This window comes from Schistocerca serialis, chromosome 1, assembly GCF_023864345.2.
Source record: "Schistocerca serialis cubense isolate TAMUIC-IGC-003099 chromosome 1, iqSchSeri2.2, whole genome shotgun sequence".
Taxonomy (NCBI): Eukaryota; Metazoa; Arthropoda; class Insecta; order Orthoptera; family Acrididae; genus Schistocerca; species Schistocerca serialis.
Window position 1 is genome coordinate 161,668,117 of NC_064638.1, and position 15,045 is coordinate 161,683,161.

Genomic DNA, 15,045 nt, shown 5'->3' on the forward strand with positions numbered 1-15,045 from the left:
CCCATCTGGCGGATTTATTTTAATTAACAAGACATACACCATTTTTTTTAACATACAACTTATTTGGAAACCTGTATAACTCATTTTTTTTCTGTTTTCGCCGTTTCTTAGTCGCTTCAAAATTCGTGGAAGTACATTCCGTCCTTGCACCTAACTAAAAGGCAGTTTGTTTTTTGCCATACGCGTCTCGCTTCTTTTATTTATGAAGTATCTTGAGTCGCCTGTAATACACGTTTGTTTATAAATATTTAATAAATGCGTTACGTAATAGTTACAAAAATGTGTAACTACAGCGCATGTTCCGTGAGATTAGATTCTCATTTGTTGTTACATAAGATCTCGAATGTTCCTCGTGCATGGGTGTGGTTCTGGAGATGTGTTTACCCGGTTTCCATACTCCAGATAGACGATTTTCGTATTTTTTATCACTCACATTGTATTACAGCACTTCACTTGCACTTTGCACTGCGTTGAGCATTTAATTGTTTACAGTGTGTAGTATTACCAACTGTCGCTGCGTGTTTATCTTTCGGCTCGTGTTTATGTTGTGTACATGTGGTTTGATATTTGTTAATTTGTTTCGCTTTTCTCTCTCTCTCTCTCTCTCTGTGTGTGTGTGTGTATGTGTGTGTGTGTGTGTGTGTGTGTGTGTGTGTGTGTGCGTGTTTTGTTGTGTCTATATACACCTAAAGGCAGGCATGTATTACAGGCCACTGGAGGTGCTCCATTAATAAAATCAGCGAAACGTGTATGGCAAAAAACAAACTGCTTTTCAATTAGTTGCAAAGACGTTGCATACTTCCAGCAGGTGGAGAACTACTCTTCGGTGATCACGTCTACTTTTTCTGAACAGTATTTACGTGACACTCATACACTTTACATAGATTAGAGATTTTTTAATAATCAACTGTTAACTAAAATAAATACACCTGATGACTGCAGTGAAATATTTTGAAAACCTAATAGAGAGATCAATTAAAAAAAGTCCACTGTGAGTAGAATCGCACTCCAAGTGTGCCATACAAACTTAATCATCTATACGTATAGTCTATCATTTCTGGGTATCGAGAATCTCGACAATTTTTGCCTGTTATCGATATCGATACTGGCAAGATAACGGTCCTGGGAATTCTAAGACTTCCGAGAAAGTTTTTATTATAAGTATAATCTTTTGTGTAATTTCGCATTCGCTACTGTAATTTTTCATTTATCTTGATATTTTGGGAGTTAGATTAATATGCTATGCTAATTGTCAGTTGCAGGTTCGTTGGCTTTTTGTCTGCTCTCGTCCCTCTTGCTATTGTTGATAAGATTTGGCGGAAGTCTCCAGGAAATAAAAAGGTACAGCCGGCAATACGGCTATTGTTACGAAAACGCCAAATTGTTCTGTGGAACGCTTCAACGGATATTTTATGGGACATACAAACCTCATCCCAGACAATGGAAGTGCATAAATTACCAACATCATATTCCTCTGAAACATTACAGATGCTGTACGAGTCATAGGCGTAGACTGTCATGGAATTTTTGTGTGCAGAATGAGCAGTTCGTTAAGGGTTGTTGTTTTTTTTTTGGGGAAGGTGACCAGACAGCGAGGTCATCGGTCTCATCGGATTGGGGAAGGATGGGGAAGGAAGTCGGCCGTGCCCTTTGAAAGGAACCATCACGGCATTTGCCTGGAGCGATTTAGGGAAATCAGGGAAAACCAAAATCAGGATCGCCGGACTCGGGATTGAACCGTCGTCCTCCCGAATGCAGTTCGTTAAGGACTTCTGATGCTAGCGCCAGCGTGGTGCAGTAGTCGGTCGGTCTTAAACGCGTATCACCGGTAGAAAGTAAAGTGGTTGAAATGGCTCTGAGCACTGTGGGACTTAACTTCTGAGGTCATCAGTCCCCTAGAACTTAGAACTACTTAAACCTAACTAACCTAAGGACATCACACACACCCATGCCCGAGGCAGGATTCGAACCTGCGACCGTAGCGGTCGCGCGGTTCCGGACTGTAGCGCCTAGAACCGCTCGGCCACCCCGGCCGGCAAAGTAAAGTGACAGGGAACTTCACTTTATCGTAGCTCAGCCATTAAGCGTGAAATATTTGTAAATTATATACACGATCCTTCTCTTTACCTATTACTGAGAACCATATCAAAATTCCTGAATTATTTCTTGAGATTTTTTACGAATTACGAATGCAATGTAAGTTTTTAATGTATGTGATATAATTGTAAATTAACTATTTTTTCCTTCGCCTGTACTGTGGAATCCTGCTTCTGCCGATTTTCATTATTCTACGTTAACGGGATGCACCTCGAAGTTTTGACTAGCGAGTTTGTGTGTATCAAAAAATGTCCGTATCTTTTGGCTGTATTAGCTTAGAACCTTCAATTTATTACATCTCCGTGGAACCGTATTCCTTAGTACGTGACATAAATTTCAACTCGATACCCGTACCCGTTCCTGAGAAAAAATGGCTCTTAATTGTCGGACATACAGACAGACAACAATGTGATCCTCTAAAGGTTCCGCCTTTGCCGACTGAGGTACGTAACGCTGAAAATGACTGGTTACTAACGAGATCTGTTCAAAAAATTCCGCAACATTCGTAATGCTGTATTGGGGCGAAATGCTGTTGGCATCCCTGCACCCGCCTGTGCATAATGGACAACTGCCGCAAGCTTCATTGTTGTATGTCTGTTAGTTATTGTTCACCGCTATATTGAATAGAACGTTGTGTCGCACAGTGTGCGAATTTAGGGACTGCAGAGTTGGAGGAGCAACGCGTCTGCATTAAATTTTGCGTGATTACAAGAAAACATACAGACAGACAAATTATGCAGGAAGCCTACAGTGTTAAGTGCGTAAGCCGTACTCCGTGTTACCTTATAAAAGTCCAGACGGAAGTTAAAGATGACTCTCCTTCAGGACGCCCTTCGACGTCTACCGTAGACGCTCATGTCACAAACGTCAACTAAAATGTGCATGCCAAACGAAGACTGGCTGTGCGAGAGATCGCAGAAGAATGTGACATTTCCGTTGGATCATGTCATGAAATCCTGACACAGCAATCTGTGAAGGGCTTTTGGATCGCGCAAATGGACCTGGCCCATGAGGATTTGTTTTTTAACTCCAAAACTGAAAATTCCTTTGAAACGATGAAGATTTGCAACGATAGACGAGATAAAAGAAAATTCGCAGACGGCGCTTCACGCGATCCAGCAACAGGCGTATCAAGTCTGCCTCCGGAAGTGGAAATGGCGCTGGGAGCGCTGCGTAAGTTGTAGAGGAGAGTATTACGAAGGAGACATGCAAAATAAGAAAAAGGTAACCGTAGAAAAAAATTGTGGAGAAAGTTTCGGAATTTATTGAACAGACCTCGTATATATGTGTATATTACAATTGATATTCATAGGAATCTTGCCTAGGCCCAGCCAAAAATCTTCGATTTTGAAGTATCTTCGAATTTAGAGTCAGTACTCCTGTTAAAGCACAGACGAGTAACTTTCCATAGGCAGATACGGTGGGATACGTGCATGTGTACATCACCGTCGTCATTATCATCTGATGTAGCTGCGATTTTCAGTCACAGACTGGTTTAATGAAATTTTACTTTAGTCTATAATGCGAAAGTTTCTTCTTTTCTGCATGACTGTTCCAGCCTAAAATTACTTGGACCTGCTTATGTAATCAAAGCTGGGTCTCTCTCTACAATATTTACATACCTCGCCCCTCTCCCCCCCCCCCCCACACCTCCCCATTCTTTAATGCCTCAGGATGTATATTTTCAACGGATCCTTCATTTCAGTCAATTTATTCTCCCCAGTTCGATTCAGTACCTGTCAAGTATTTCGTAGTTTGTAGAATAGGGATATAGACGTACATGTAGATTAGTCTTTTTAATTTTTCGGCATTCTTATGTAACACTACATTTCAGAAACTTCAGTTCTCTTCTCGACAGTATTGTTCGTCCTCTACAATACGCTTCTGTACAAACCTACATTCCAGGCACTTTCAAAAAATACTTGCTAACAGTTAAGTTTATATTAGATACTAAAGTAGTTCTCTTGTTCAAATACGTTTTTGTCGCAATTGTCAGTCTGCAGTTAATATCGTCTCTATATCGGCTATACTATGCAAGTAGTGAAACTCATCTACTACTTTCATTGCCTCATTTCGTAATCTAAGTTCCTCATAGCCGATTGATTTAATTCTATTACAGCCGTTCTTTCTTTTTTCTTGTTTTCGCTTACGCCTTAGTCCAGCAGCGATCGCAGGGTCGGCGTGGTTAGAACGGATTTGGCAAAGTTAGTGTTAGGGGTGGCCAGATGCCCTTCCTGCCGCCACCCCATACCCCCAGGGAGAGAATCAGTGTACCCCAGCTGTCTGATTGTAGTGTTTCAAATGTCTGCGGCGCGAGTAGCTGAGACGGAACGTGGGAACCAGCCCGGTATTCACCCAGCGGGATGTGTAAAACCGCCTAAAAACCTCATCCAGGCTGGCAAGCACACCGGCCCTCGTCGTTAATCCGCCGGGCGGATTCGATCCGGGGCCGGCGCCTACTCGAGTCCAGGAAGCAGCGTGTTAGCGCTCTCGGCTCCCCTGACGGGTTAATTCTATTACAGCCATTATCGTCGTTTTACTTTTGATGATGCCCAACTAAAGATATTATCTCGCGACACTATCTACTCCGTTAACTAATCTTCTGTAGATCTCATTGGTTTCCCTTACTTCTTCCTCAACGTACAGTTGTAATAACATGTCAGACTACAGCCTTGTCACACTACCTTGTAACTACTGCCTCTCATACACGCCCATCGACTCTTATAACAGCAGTCTAGTTTCTGTACAATAGATAGCCTTTCACTTTTTGTACTTCACCCCTGCAATTTTCAGAATTTCAGATTTGTAATCCACCCAACATTGTCAAAAGCTGTCACTGAATCCACAAATGGTGTAAACGAAGGGTTGCCTTTCTTCAGTCTATATGCTAAAATACGTCATCATCATAGTTTGCTTCACGAGTTTGGCCTGTCTAGAAGTTGATCCAGGTAATCGATCCATATCATCCTTGGGATTACTAAACATCTTTTGCTTACTATCGGTATTCAGTAGCTTATTTTAGTAGTCGCTCACTGCTCAAACGAAATAGATGAGTAATGGTTATTTAAATTAAACGTGCCAGTTGTTAAATATGCAGTAATTTTCGGCTCGATTACGCATTTTCAAGAGTGTTAAATGTTCATCCAAATGGCAGCAGTGTTTTATATAAATAAAACGTGTAAGTTGGGCCGACATGCATTGTTGTCATATAGTACAAAGTTTTTTTCTATCTGCATACGAGAAGCGCTCTTCCATGAGCAGCGCAATAAGGTCATGGTTGAGCTATTTTCCCAGTTACCTCCATTTATTTTATGTTAATTAAAAGGTGTTCATTTCTCTTCCTATACCTTCATTGCGAGTACAGCTCAGTCTTTTGCAACTTTTGACTCCAATGAAAAAGTTCATTTCTTTGGAATTCGACTCTGACGTCGAATATTAGGTTCCATACTCTGCTGCCATACAGAAAGTTGGGGCTGACAGTGTGTTGTAGAAATTGTTCTGGGTTTGCGTGCTTTATGCTATGCTCTGATACTCCCGATTCGCTGCGTCAAATGTATTCATACTGTGAAGGTAACGGTTCTCAGGGATCTGCATTGTGTAAGTTCGACAGTTAATTTTGATTGAAACTCAAAGAGACCCGCTTTACTTCCAAAGTTAGCGAAAGTAACCAGTGAGAGTTTGGTGACAGACACCGAAAGAACATGAAACACGGAAACTCCCGTAAATAAATTCGTAAATCACTACAGAAATGGCCGTAATGTTGTTCATTTATAACTGCAAGAGCCAAATAAACTCACAGTCTGTCATGAGTATGCCGTATTAAGACGTCTTGTTGAATGTAAACACAATTCATGTAGCTGTCAGCTGTGAGATTCAAAATTACCACCTGTAGCGACCCTTGCACTAACGGCGGACGAGGCGTCTGTCTGTGATTGGTCGGCACTCAGAATTTAGCAGCGGACTCCACAACTTCCGCGGGCTGGCGCATACCAAAACAAAACACGTAACTCCACTTGTAGAACACGATCCACACATGTAAATGCTTTAAGTCTGTACAGGGGGAGCAAGCTTGGAGTTGCATCTTATCTGTTTCTGTGGTCGTTGCGTTGTGACGCCGACAGCGGATCTTTAATTCTGGCGCCGTAATTATTATAGTACATATCTGCCAACTTTCAAAAGCAGAAGTCCAGAAGATCCCAGATCGCAAAAATTTAACGCGTGCAAGCGTCGCAAGATGTTCAGACGTAGAGAGAAAAGACTAAACAGAAAGAGATGACAAATAATGTTAACACATATAATGTAGGTTACATTTTAGCGTCAGTATTTTCGAACTCTGAAGTTAGGTACTTACACAAGTTACTTGCTGATTAGTGTTCATTTGTTGTCACTGGGAACAGTTCACATACTACACAAAAATGAGCGACTCTGTCAAAACTACTAAACCGAACATTTATTTACACTTGTTTACTAAATTTTCTCAAGTTCACAGATTACTGGCTATATTCCATCATAGGGTGCAGAGGGGAGATGAAGATGAGTAGCTTTCTTCAGAAATTTTGTAGGAAAACTATTCATGTAACATGGACCACTGATTCTTGTTTTCAAAGCAGAAATGTATTCCAGAATTTCATTCGACATGAAGGACCTTAACTGATTGCAATTCTTCTTCACCATACTGAACACACGCTCACACTCAGCACCGCTGTGCGGTAGAGTCAAAACAGAATGCATTAACCTGGATAACCTATCGAACTTAGGAACACCATCAGCTCCCCAAATGCTCGTCAAGCGAGCCCATTTAGTATCTTCTGTCAAGTTCTCGCTCTCAACAGTAGCAGAGCTATCAACCAGCAGGGCCACAAATTGGCTCTGAAGCACATTCATTGCGTCCTCAGCTGACTCACTTCCCTTCCTCGGCAGCAATGACGAGAAATTCAAAAGAAGAAAACAATTTTGGAAACTTCTGCAACCTTTGCATGCTTCAGTAGTTCATCACTGAGGGGAAACTTGTTTATGATATAATCACATACAGAGCAGAAGTAAGCCCTGACAGACGAAAAGAATGTTGATTTGTGTTTATCATTAAGTTTCTTCACCAAATTCATTGTCTGAATCCCAATAACTATATCATCATTTTCTCTCAACAACAAGATGGTACTGAAATTTCTGTAACAGGGAACTCTTTATAACTTTAGATTTAACAAAACTGTAAAGAAGCTGAGGTTCGTCAGTAGTTCTGACAGTTTATGAATTTGAGGGGAAGTACTCTGAAGTGCAGAACTGAGATTCTCAAATACAGGAATGCCTTGTTTAAGCCTGAAGAGAGAAACATAAACAGTTTTTCTTCACGTGTTTGAATAATGTTGTTCTTCAGCACAAGAGTGTCAGATTTTGTGGCAGATGCAAATCCCTTGGGGGCAACCAATTCCGAGGACTCGATAGCCTTCCTCTTTCCATGGTCTTTAGAACCACCAAGCTCAACTTTTGGGATTGTAAACGATGTTAAGTTACTTGATGCACACTGAGCACTAACATGCACCTCATCTTTAAAGAATCCACCTAATGGATCCCACTGCTCCAACAGTCTCTGCAGACACTTTCCTAAAGATAGCCATCTTGTGCAGACATGTTTTAATATCTTCTTAGTTTCCTTGTCGTGAAGCTCTTAGAACTTCTTAAGGCGTTCCTTCCTTTTGCAACTCTTTTCTAAATAATATAAAATATTGACTAAAAGTTCATCAACCTTAACGGGTAAACTGCTTATGCCTTTCTCAACAGCCATGTTAATCAAATGACATGAACAATCCCCTAAAGCAGCAGTTACCCTATTTATCTTTCCAATAAAGACTGGAGCATTGTATGAACAGAATGCTACACAATCTTCAATTGGTATTTTGTAATACTCTATGAAACGTCCCTTTAGAAAAATTATACATGACTGTGATTATCCTGACACACAATATTTTTTAGCGCAACGCAATCTGACTTTCAAAAATCTCTACAAAAGAATGGCCCTGACTAACATTAACCTATACGTTTCACAAATCACTTACCTCATAAAAATCTTGGTTACTCGAACTACTGCAGTACAGCGAGCGCCACTACTGCCAGCTAAATAAAAGATTCAAACTACAGAAGGCACTAACTACTGATAGGCATAGTTAGCAAATGAAAGATTTTAATAGAGAACAAACAATGTATTTACCTTAATAGTCATAATATATATAGCAGTTCATGACATCCAGCCTTACAAATTTCAAAACTCCGCCATCTCTCTCCCCACATCCAACACTGCTGGCGGTTCACCTCCAACTGTGCAATGCTACACGCTGTTCACATCCAGCTGCCCAACACTACAATGGCAAACAACAATGCAAACTAGCCACAGACTGCACACAGCACAGCCAGTGATTTTCATACAGAGCGCTACGTAACGTTGCCAATAAGAAAACATAAACAGCCTACTTACATAGCTCCCATGCTCCCCACAAAAAATTTTGCAAATTGTTTTGGGCAGTGGCCAATACAGATTTGAAAAATTTTTTCATGATTACAATAACAAGATATCAAATGCACACACTTATTGATACACTGTTCGTCAAAAGCAAAGATTTTCTCACAGTCCATAAAGACAGTCCTGATCATTCATCACAGTAAAATTGCAGTTTTCTTTTTCTCAAAGTCTGAGCAGTAAAGGACAATGCACACGGAAGTAGTGGATTTCACTGCAGTCTTGAAGAAGTAGTGTTGTCCTTCCAACAGAAAGACAGTGCTGACTCTTGACATGCAGACAGGTAATGGTCCACAACAGAGCAAACCCACAGCAGAGTCAGTCGAAGTTTTGAAGAATATTGGTAGGTAGGTCATCACAGAGCAGACCACTGTAGTCTTGTTAGAGATTACGGTATTGGTGGGCACCAGAGGTGCAGACCCACTGCAGTCCTTGTAGAAATAATGGTACTGGTAAGTCAGCAAAGGTGTAGACCCACTGTAGTCCTTGTAGAAATAATGGTGTTGGTGGTTCATCAAAGATGCAGACCCACTGCAGTCCTTGTAGAGATGGCCAGCAGCCATCTGTTGTGACTGTGCAGGTGCACAATCACCATCGAAGAGTCTTGCGGAGAATGTAGCAAGTCCATAAACCACCACTTGTGCATGCACAAAGTTTTTGGAATTGTCCTTAGAACCAGCAATGCTGTTAACCAGTCCCTTGTTGAATTATTAACACAACACTGTCAGTCCCTACTTCTCACATATTGTCCATATACTATGACCAACAGAAACGTGTGCAGTGAAATGTAACTTACAAGTTACTTAATTTGATGAACTGGTGTCAATTACAATTTTATAACATAAGAATACAATAACAAAGGTACAAAATACATCATTAAAGAACATAACAATACAGATGACATTTGTAGTAATATGGGCTTTACAAAAGACTAGAAATAACATATACATCAGTGTCACAGGAATTATGACATAAGTACATACATGAAAGATCAGAATAACTTTTGAAACATCAACTTCACACATGAGCAACAAAACAGAACAGATAAATAATGTCTAAACATCTTTACAAAGTAAATAACATATTATCAGAAAAATTCTACAACATAACTCTTATTAGCTAAACACATTAAGACAGGAAAAACACAAACTCACATAGTGTAATAACACAAAAATACAGGACAGGGTTTGTTTTCAGTGTGACATTTGGTACTGCAGTCCACCCCAAAACGTGCAGTAGCATTCTCGCTTCCCACGCCCGGGTTCCTGGGTTCGATTCCTGGCGGGGTCAGGGATTTTCTCTGCCTCGTGATGGCTGGGTGTTGTGTGATGTCCTTAGGTTTAAGTAGTTCTAAGTTCTAGGGGACTGATGACCATAGATGTTAAGTCCCATAGTGCTCAGAGCCATTTTTTTCCACCCCAAAACTTCATTCCATATATCTTTCCTCTTATTTCTACATTTGTTTCCACCAAAAAAATCCTATCCAAGCATGCTTTCTGTATTCTGTTCCCATCCTCTTTCAAAATTCTTTTTTGGCCAAACCATTTTCTTATAGTTTCCCAATGCATTTCTTCCAATTCATCACAATTCGTTCTCACATATAGCCTACCCCATCTTAGGCTAACTTAAATCTACTGAGCTCAGATGCTAAACTTAGGAACGAGGCAATGCAGCAGCACAAAACAATTAACACAAACAGCAATGATAAAAAATACAAATGGCAAAGCAAGCAACATAAATTAGCAAAACAAATGCAATATTACAACTGATACAAGGCAATGCGCAGTGAACAAGAAAAATAAATTCGTAGTAAAACTGGCTTAACAGATTAATGTAAAGTGAAATTTAGTAGCACTGTGCCTGGCAAACAGCAGCAGCAAATGCAATAACTTATATCTAAACATGACAAAGCTCAAGCAGAAAAAACATGACACTAAAGACAACAATGCAAACAAGGGAAATGTTTATTCACATCTTAATGTCTATGTAATTAAAGTGGTGCACCACAACTTATTGTAAAAAAAACATTGCCATGTACTTGAAAAGAAAATTGTGTGTGCAGTTACTGTTACTAGTCCCTTCTTATTGTTCTTTCCTTTCCAAGTGCTCCTTTTTTTAAGAATGTGGATTACAAAATTATTATTTAATAGATCTGTTGACAGAAAGTGTTCACATTAGCAAATGCATTTTATTTTATTTTATAAAACCAATGCTGCAACACAGCTGGAAACTAGATATCAAATGAAATAAGCAACTATGAAAAGCAAAGCATAAAAATATCATTCAATAGTCATGTGATATTTCATAAGTTAGTAGAATTTCTCTCAACTCTCATAGAAAGACGCTTGTCATAATCAGGTGTGCAGATGTATCTTTCCAAGTAATGAGCGTGTCATATTTGCAATGCTTTCTCTAAATGAATGTCAATGGCGAGTATAATGGCCTCTTTTTTTCTCCACCTAATGGCTTTCTTTTGTCAGACGACTACCTCTCAGCTGGGCGCCAAAAACGCATTACGTCAAGGTCACTTACCTTTCATAACGAAATATCTACGACAGCAGTTTCCACTACAGTGACAGTCTCATATAAAAATTTCATAGGTCGAGAATTTCCGTTACAAATGTAGAAACAAAATCCTGTAAATATAACAGTATCCAAAAAATTTTCGCCGGCATTGTGATACATTCACGCATTTACACACATTTCATAACTCTTAAAGTACGATTCTTGGTTTCCAACATCCTTTTTCACAAGTCAGGGTCCCTAACCACTACTCATTATTCCTTACCTTATTACACATATACATATTCGTTGACACTTCTTCAATATTTCATCATAAGAAATATGTAGCATAATCAAATAACTCATATAGCATCAGCTTATTAATCATAAACATACCTCAGTAGCATAACACACATCGTCGTCTTAGTAATAACATCATAACACCCCAGTCAAATCTCAAAAACGTCATAGCTTTCTGCAATAATTTCAAAACCTAAAGAAAATTCTCTGCTCATTTCAATAGTGTCATCTACCTCAAACGTACTTTAAAAATCATGATCTCATACCAAATACATCATTCAAAGCTCTCATAGTATCACAATGGTTCCGAAAAAATATGAACAGTTCACACAGTACAGACAAAATACAATTTCATAAGTGTGAAGTTATCCAGCAGTGTACTTGCGTAAACATCTGTCACTGATGTAGTAACAAAAATGTTTGTCTCTCTCAGTTAAATGATCAGCTAGCTATGTAATTTATGTGTTAGAGAAATATGGTACCGATGTGTAAAGTTGTATAAGCAAATACCATATTAGCTAGGGCTCCTTGTGCTTGCCAAACACATGGTACACAAAGTAAGCGTGTACCCCCCTGAAGATTAATGTAATTATACCCTCAGGTGTTACAGATTACAGCAATATAATGAAATGTATCACGGAAAACTTTCTTTGTATCTTTGTGATTCAAAAATCTTTAAAAAATAAATGTTTCAAGTACAAAATTAATCACTCAAATGCATGTCCTGTAGCGCTATATGTACTTCTTGTTGTAAGATAGTTCTGTGGAAGTGGCGTAGTTATCGCCGGCCGAAGTGGCCGTGCGGTTAAAGGCGCTGCAGTCTGGAACCGCAAGACCGCTACGGTCGCAGGTTCGAATCCTGCCTCGGGCATGGATGTTCGTGATGTCCTTAGGTTAGTTAGGTTTAACTAGTTCTAAGTTCTAGGGGACTAATGACCTCAGCAGTTGAGTCCCATAGTGCTCAGAGCCATTTTTTTGGCGTAGTTATCGTCCACTGTAAGCAAAGTTCTGCTGAAGTCAATGTACTTACCTCATCATAAACAAAAGTGAAATGCTTTGGGTATAGATATCTTAGTTATTATGCTTATTGCCGTGATGAAGAAGGTACTGTACTATAACGTATTATTGTGCTACGGAAAAGGCTCTCATTGTAGCTATACCACAAAAGTTACTACTAAAACATGTTTTACTTTCCAGAATAATACATAAATACTGTGCAGATATAAAACAGATACAGTGCAAAAGCAGTAATATAAATTGTGTCACTCATTAGTAGCGTCATGATATAATTGTGTAGCTGTGAAATAAACTGACCACTGTGTCATCTGGTATCTCTCAGAAAGTACTTTAAATCCAGAATGTATTTTCAAGTAAACAAAAATGTTGCATTAAAATCTCATTAGCAGTACCGGTACATGTTCTAAGTATGTCAGCCTTATAGTCGTTACGTAATCGTGCAACTAACAAGCAAGAATGCACACACACATTAACACTGTGTCGTCTGTTCACTATAACAATGCACTCGTAATTTCTCTTTAAATAAGTTTTTTTGGTTCTTGACTGGATATTTAACTTCAAACATTGTTGCATGTTAACAGTTTGTAAGTGTGACAAAGCTTACTAGTAACTTGAAGTGAAAAGTTATATGGCAAAGACAAAGTTAAAAAGCAGATTATCTTTCAATAAACGGTTTTACATGTGAAATGTGGTGAAAACCTTTGCTCTTCCTAGTACGCAGAGTTTCAACTTTAACGAAATTATCATGTGGTATACGTCGGTAAAGAATACTGGAATTTTTCTCAAGGTTAGCGTCTATGTTATTTTTCCCTGAGCCAGAGGGCGCACGTGGCTGCCTGCGGTGCGAGTCATTGTCTGTTTCTTTGTTGGCGCGCGTCGTTACTGGGATTAAGAGACCTAACTTCTACAAATTCACCTTGACGAGAAGGCCCTGCCCTGTTTGAAGCTCGCCAGTTCTGACAGAATTCAGGTCTGTCTTTTTGTCGGTAGTTTACATAGTTTCTTGTTTGTGGGTCATGTTGTTGTTGTTGTGGTCTTCAGTCCTGAGACTGGTTTGATGCAGCTCTCCATGCTACTCTATCCTGTGCAAGCTTTTTCATCTCCCAGTACTTACTGCAACCCACATCCTTCTGAATCTGCTTAGTGTATTCATCTCTTGGTCTCCCCCTACGATTTTTACCCTCCACGCTGCCTTCCAATACTAAATTGGTGATCCCTTGATGCCTCAGAACATGTCCTACCAACCGATCCCTTCTTCTGGTCAAGTTGTGCCACAAACTTCTCTTCTCCCCAATCCTATTCAATACTTCCTCATTAGTTATGTGATCTACCCATCTAATCTTCAGCATTCTTCTGTAGCACCACATTTCGAAAGCTTCTATTCTCTTCTTGTCCAAACTATTTATCGTCCATGTTTCACTTCCATACATGGCAACACTCCATACGAATACTTTCAGAAATGACTTCCTGACACCTAAATCAATACTGGATGTTAACAAATTTCTCTTCTTCAGAAACGCTTTCCTTGCCATTGCCAGCCTACATTTTATATCCTCTCTACTTCGACCATCATCAGTTATTTTGCTCCCCAAATAGCAAAACTCCTTTACTACTTTAAGTGCCTCATTTCCTAATCTAATTCCCTCAGCATCACCCGACTTAATTAGACTACATTCCATTATCCTTGTTTTGCTTTTGTTGATATTCATCTTATATCCTCCTTTCAAGACACTGTCCATTCCATTCAACTGCTCTTCCAAGTCCTTTGCTGTCTCTGACAGAATTACAATGTCATCGGCGAACCTCAAAGTTTTTATTTCTTCTCCATGAATTTTAATACCTACTCCGAATTTTTCTTTTGTTTCCTTTACTGCTTGCTCAATATACAGATTGAACAACATCGGGGACAGGCTACAACCCTGTCTTACTCCCTTCCCAACCACTGCTTCCCTTTCATGTCCCTCGACTCTTGTAACTGCCATCTGGTTTCTGTACAAATTGTAAATAGCCTTTCGCTCCCTATATTTTACCCCTGCCACCTTTAGAATTTGAAAGAGAGTATTCCAGTCAACATTGTCAAAAGCTTTCTCTAAGTCTACAAATGCTAGAAACGTAGGTTTGCCTTTCCTTAATCTTTCTTCTAAGATAAGTCGTAAGGTCAGTATTGCCTCACGTGTTCCAGTGTTTCTACGGAATCCAAACTGATCTTCCCCGAGGTTGGCGTCTACTAGTTTTTCCATTCGTCTGTAAAGAATTCGCGTTAGTATTTTGCAGCTGTGACTTATTAAGCTGATAGTTCGGTAATTTTCACATCTGTCAACACCTGCTTTCTTTGGGATTGGAATTATTATATTCTTCTTGAAGTCTGAGGGTATTTCGCCTGTTTCATACATCTTGCTCACCAAATGGTAGAGTTTCGTCAGGACTGGCTCTCCCACGCCCGTCAGTAGTTCCAATGGAATATTGTCTACTCCGGGGGCCTTGTTTCGACTCAGGTCTTTCAGTGCTCTGTCGAACTCTTCACGCAGTATCGTATCTCCCATTTCATCTTCATCTACATCCTCTTCCATTTCCATAATATTGTCCTCAAGTACATCGCCCTTGTATAGACCCTCTAT